The 5,909-nt window shown below is 31.5% G+C and overlaps 1 long non-coding RNA gene across 1 annotated transcript; it reads left to right on the forward strand.

Annotated features, from left to right (window-relative positions):
* Positions 1 to 1,870: 1,870 nt before the first annotated feature.
* On the forward strand, positions 1,871 to 3,370 carry LOC139508202 (uncharacterized). The gene is made up of 3 exons (XR_011661127.1): positions 1,871 to 2,035; positions 2,600 to 2,806; positions 3,156 to 3,370. It is a non-coding gene; the product is annotated as an uncharacterized lncRNA (long non-coding RNA).
* The last annotated feature ends 2,539 nt before the right edge of the window (positions 3,371 to 5,909 follow it).

Here is a 5,909-nt window from a genome sequence, read left to right on the forward strand (position 1 = left end):
TTATTGTCACATCTCAGTATGGCATGAATACCATAAACCACGCACAATCAAATCATTCGATTTCCGACAACTAACAGAGGACTTTTATATGCAGAATTTTACATACATCTACCAAATAAACTCATCATAGATAGCAGGATCAACATTTTATATTTACGCCAGACGCGCGTTTCATCTGAAAAAGACTCATCAGTGACGCTCTAATAAAAAAAATGTTTATTAAATAGAGTACAAAGTTGAAGAGCATTGAGTACCAAAAATTCCTAAAAGTTTTGCCAAATACAGCTAAGGTAATCTATTCCTGAGGTAGAAAAGCCTTAGTTTTTTCAAAAATTCAAAGTTTTGTTAACAGTTAATTTATATTTATGGCTATATCAATCAAAAATTCAAAGTTTTGTTAACAGTTAATTTATATTTATGGCTATATCAATCAATAGTACCACTCAATACAGATACAACAACACCGTACCGCTATCATACAGAAATGTAACCACTAGAACTGTTAAGGTAGATCATAAGTAAATCTTTTTTGAGACAGAATTTTCTTATACTTAGCCAGAATGAAGATTTTAATATGCTCTTTTCAAAAATATAATAAAAAGTAGGGGTCACCGTGCTATTTTTCAAGCTATGAGTCGTTGAAAATTGCCTAAATTTGGTTAGATTGTTAATGGAAAAACACAATTGTGTGCATAAAAAATAATCTATGAGATAGAATTTTGAAATAAATTGTGAAAAGATAGGTTTTGTAATATGTTTTAAGAAAATAAAAAGAAAAAATGGTGTCACCGAATTTGTTTTCTTGCTACAAGTAAAAAGAAAAAAATTCCCTATCTGTCCAGTATAAATTTTTTACTAAAAGAGTTATCTTCCCTGAAATGGCTCATTTGAAAAAAATGATTTAAAAAGCAAAATAAAATGATATTTGTTTAATTATTTTGAATTATACAATAAATTGCCAAGTTTTCTTTATATTATTAAACAGTCTAACCATCAAATTGCAAATCTGTCTCCAAATTTGCAGATTTAGGCAAATAACTAGACCGGTTTTTTACTGTGATTGTACAATCCAAGATGGCGGTATACCATGAATCTACCTTAAGCTATCGTCATCCTTTACTCACAATCCACCAATCGTTATCCTCTGAAATATAACTTCCACATCAGATTCACAATTATTTAGACCTTACAATCAAACCATATTCGACGATGCAATCCTCTGTTATCTCACATCTTCATAACACCGTACTTTACGGAGTCACCTTCAGCACACATCTGAAAAATGCTATCCCATGTGATCTTACCATCTGAACAGATCTTCATAACACCATTCTTTGCGAAATAACATTTAAAATATATCTGTATTGCCCTTATAAGAAGTTAGTGACTTTTCATACCCCCGCTTTAAAAAAAAATTGGAGGAATACTGTTTTACCTTTGTCTGTCCGTCAGTCCATCCATATGTCAGACCATCCATTCATCCATCCGTCAGTTAGTCCGTTCGTCCCATGAATATTTTTCGTCGCATCTTTCTCAGGTACTACATCATAAGGATTTCTGAAATTGGGTACAGCGTTTAAATAAATCAGCTATACCGTGTACGTCTTCAGATTCATCACTCAAGAACTTCCAGTATTCCGAACACTTGTATTATTTTACACATGATAGCCAAGTTGAAAATTTTCGTCACATTTTTCTCAGGAACTACAATACAAGGATTTCAGAAATTTGGTTTTGGGGTTTATATAAGTCAGCTATATTGTGTGATACGTTTTCAGATTCATCACCTAACAACTTCCTGTTGACCAAAATATTTTGGCGGGATATCATAAGTGAGCAGTAGCTCGCAGTTTACCTTCATTTATTTATCTATTGTATCCTTTTTCAGTGGTAACTTGTAATCAACCAAAATGTGACCCAAGGAAAGATAACGTAAACAGAAAGTGTCAAAAGCCCTGTGCTCTAGAGGCCTGCAAAAGCAAAAGAAAAGACTGCTTATGTGATGGAGATTGTGGGTTAAGTTGTATAAATAAAAGTATGTCACAGTTCAATATATATATATTTGATGTTGTACATTCTACCACCTTTCATTCAAACAATTAAAAACATGAGTGTGAACCAAGGACAGTTTTGATCTAACGACTCAAATAACACACAAATACACACACATTTAAAAGTGAACATTCATTCTTAAATAAGAAAATGACAAGAGTGAACGTGAAACTGAGTAGCTCATTCCCGAATTTGATATCGAGCTTTTCACTCATTATACATCCATGCGTTTGATGTTACTTTCGAGATAAAATAAAGAAATAAGTTTTTCTTCCTTTTGAATTATACTGTGCATCATTCAATCCTTTACCTTTGCCAATAACAGATTTGAGCTTTTCAATTAAAACATTAAAAACTTTAGAGTCAAGTGAGGACAGATTGAGAATGCTTGTTTAGACTTCTCATGGTTGACAAGGTTTTTGGAGCGGACAGTGCTATTCAATGTGAAATAGTGTGTTCTTATTTTAAAGGAATTATAAAAAAAAAAAACTATTGAGAGTGACGGACCATAAAACCGAATCACATATTTTTTCATTGCACTTTATAGATATGAAATGCGAACCAATAGGTTCTATTCAGTACGGAGAAGTTACTGTACTGCCATATAATAAGTTCGCTGCTATAGCAAGATATCAATGCCACGAAGGATATGAAATACATGGAAAACATCAGAGAGTTAGGGTATGTCAAGGAGATGGACAATGGAGCTTATCTCCCCCTGAATGTAGAATCAACATTAATCAGTCTATTCAAGGTATGTGAAATAATCAAGTAAAGATTAACATGATAATTCCTGAAATATAACTATATAGTATACATGTAGGGATTTATTTAAAATAAATGCTTGTTTAAGAAAACAGAGCTCAAAATTTGTTAAAATAAAAATACAACAACCACTGAGGACAAAAGTACAATGAACGTTTAGAGCAACATGTTTAGAGAAACGATTTTTTGAAATAGAGGTGGAGGATCGATTTTATTTTTGAAAAACAGATTTTGATTCAAAGGTTTGCCTTAGCATATCGATAACAACATTTATTTTCGGAACACTTGTCTATTTCCTTCACCTGAAAAATATTTCTATTTTTTATTATTTTTTATAGCAAAAGCAGAATGTGGAAAGCCTCCTGTTGTCAGTCATGCTCACCATGATGGAGAAATCTATCAAACAACTTTTGATATTGGAAGCATGTTACAATATACATGTGACACAGGAAACACAGGCAATACGAACGACATAAGTAGAGCGTGGTGTGTCGGTGCAGGCATTTGGGTTGGTCCTAAGATGACATGTAGTAGTAAGTTTGTCTTGACACATTTTTTGGTAAAAACTACGTGATCTATTTAAAATTCTATTATTATTTATTTATTTTTCTATGTGTGAAAGGTTTATAAAATGACCATTACACTTTTTTAAATCTTACCGAAATGTGTTTTTTTTTTTAAATCATTACTTACTGTAGTTTTGTCTGTCAAAACTAACAAAATAACAAATTTTGACATAAGAATGTTAAGAATTGAAGGGGCACAAGCTGTCAAATTCATGGTCACCGATTTGACTCAAATTTTCATATTTTTTTTATAACAATGTAAAACATTTATTCAAACTATCAAAAGTGTAAAATAAACAGTTTACAGAGTATAGGGTCAATAATATGTAGTTTCGTTTCGTGTGTATTTTAGTCTAGACTCCATCTAATTAAATATCGAGCTGACCTCAAATGACCGTATAAGCGATGTAAACATAATATGCTAATGATTATATATAAATAGATTGAGCAAACACGTGCTTTTGAATTTTTATAGGTCTGTTTAATTTTATTTTATAGATTTAAAATATATGTTTCTCGTCGTTTTTACATGTAGATTTTTATTGGATCGAATCAGTCATCAAATGATTTACCTATGTTTCACTTTCAATGTTGACATTCCTTTCCTTTAAATAAACAGTACACGTACAAAGCATGCGGTGTCCATCTCCAGTTAAGGGGTTAAATTGAAGTTCATATGAATACGGATTTAATGAGATCGACTTATTCACTTGCAAGTAAATAAGTCATTATCAATATCATTTAGCTTAATTTGACAAAATTGAACCATTTTGGCTGCTAAAAGCGAATTGTTATTTCACTATTTCACTTTTATTATTGATTGAACAAAAACAAATCATACTTTAAATGTGTATGCATCTCGTAGCTAGTGCCCCTTTAAATCATAAAACTTACATAACAAACAAATAGTCGCCAAATTCAATGCCGAATCCATAAGTTTCAATTTAGTATGAGCGCAACTTTTCTCCCAATGATATAATTTGAAATTACTCTCCAATATAAATTTTATATAATGGAAAATTTAAGTTGCAATGATCAACACATAACAATGGAAACTAAGCCATGACAACAAGATTAATTTCTGTCTTTGAAGAAAACCATTAGTATCCTAAATCATTTATGAAGTAGCTTTTATGGATGATTCACTGATTTCATCACATCTTTTTTGTAACTAATGCTTCATCATATCTCTCACTCATTATATTTTAATGCAATATTCTTCGATAATGCATATGATCGTACAGATAATGACACGTTTTGATATAATGAAACAGTTGTTTAATATTTTAATGCCATAAATTTGATAGATTTTCGTTTACATGTGATGAATAAATTAAATATTAATCGTTGATTAAATCGGTAGTATCAGACTGATACATCACTTTTGAATGTGGCAGAATTGATAAAATACAATTATCAAGGTAAATCTGAAGTTATATTTTGCACCTGTTAATGTGAGTTATTAAATAACTAACAATAATTAATGAAAGTACTTCTGATTGTTCAAGCGAGATTACTTCTTGGCAAGGGTGTTGCGTGTTCGGTTTGTTACCTTTTGCGCGGTACATTACAAATTATGGTTACAACATATAATGTTTGTAAATAAAGACAACAGTAGTATACCGCTGTTCGAAAGTCATAAATTGATTGAGACAAAAACAAATCCGGGTTACAAACTAAAACCGAGGGAAACACATACACTATAAGAGGAAAATAACAAAACAACAGAAACACAGAATTGAACAAATATCAAACGACAATGCAACACAAACAGAAACGAACTATCATTGTCATTACAAAAGTGAGAGGGTTAGCGCTATAGAACCAGGTTTAATCCACCATTTTCTACATTTGAAAATGCCTGTACCAAGTCAGGAATATGACAGTTCTTGTCCATTCGTTTTTGATGCGTTTTGTTATTTGATTTTGCCATGTGATTATGGACTTTCCCTATTGATCTTCCTCTAAGTTCAGTATTTTTGTGATTTTACTTTCAGATACCAAATGTCATTTTCCTGACTTGGTACAGGACATTTAAAGAAAAAATGGTGGGTTTAACCTGGTTTTGTGGCTAAGCAAACATCGCACTTAACGATATGTTGTCATACTACCACATCTTGATGTTTCTCCCTTCAATTTATAATTAGAATACCCCCAGAAAATGCTAATATTCTTTATCACTACGTTTACTTCGATAAAATCTTTATGAAATAGATTTTTTTCCAAATAAAAATATACTGTATACTACGAATTGACCTTTTACCTGTCTTTTCACCATAATAAAAAGGGTTGTTAAATGAATTTCAACAAGATAACTGTACTGAATTGTAGAACGAACTCTGCACTGAGGTTAAGAACAAAAAGAGTCGTTAAAAGAATTTCAACCGAATTCAATAAATTGTTGACGTTGAAATGGGGTTTAGATTTAAAAGTTTAATCTTTGAATACATATCACAAGTCCTTATGCAGATATACAAACACGGATGTCGAAATCGCATGTAGGTGGGCCGATATACTAGTCTCCTG

This window comes from Mytilus edulis, unplaced genomic scaffold (assembly GCF_963676685.1).
Source record: "Mytilus edulis unplaced genomic scaffold, xbMytEdul2.2 SCAFFOLD_1021, whole genome shotgun sequence".
NCBI classification, from domain to species: Eukaryota; Metazoa; Mollusca; class Bivalvia; order Mytilida; family Mytilidae; genus Mytilus; species Mytilus edulis.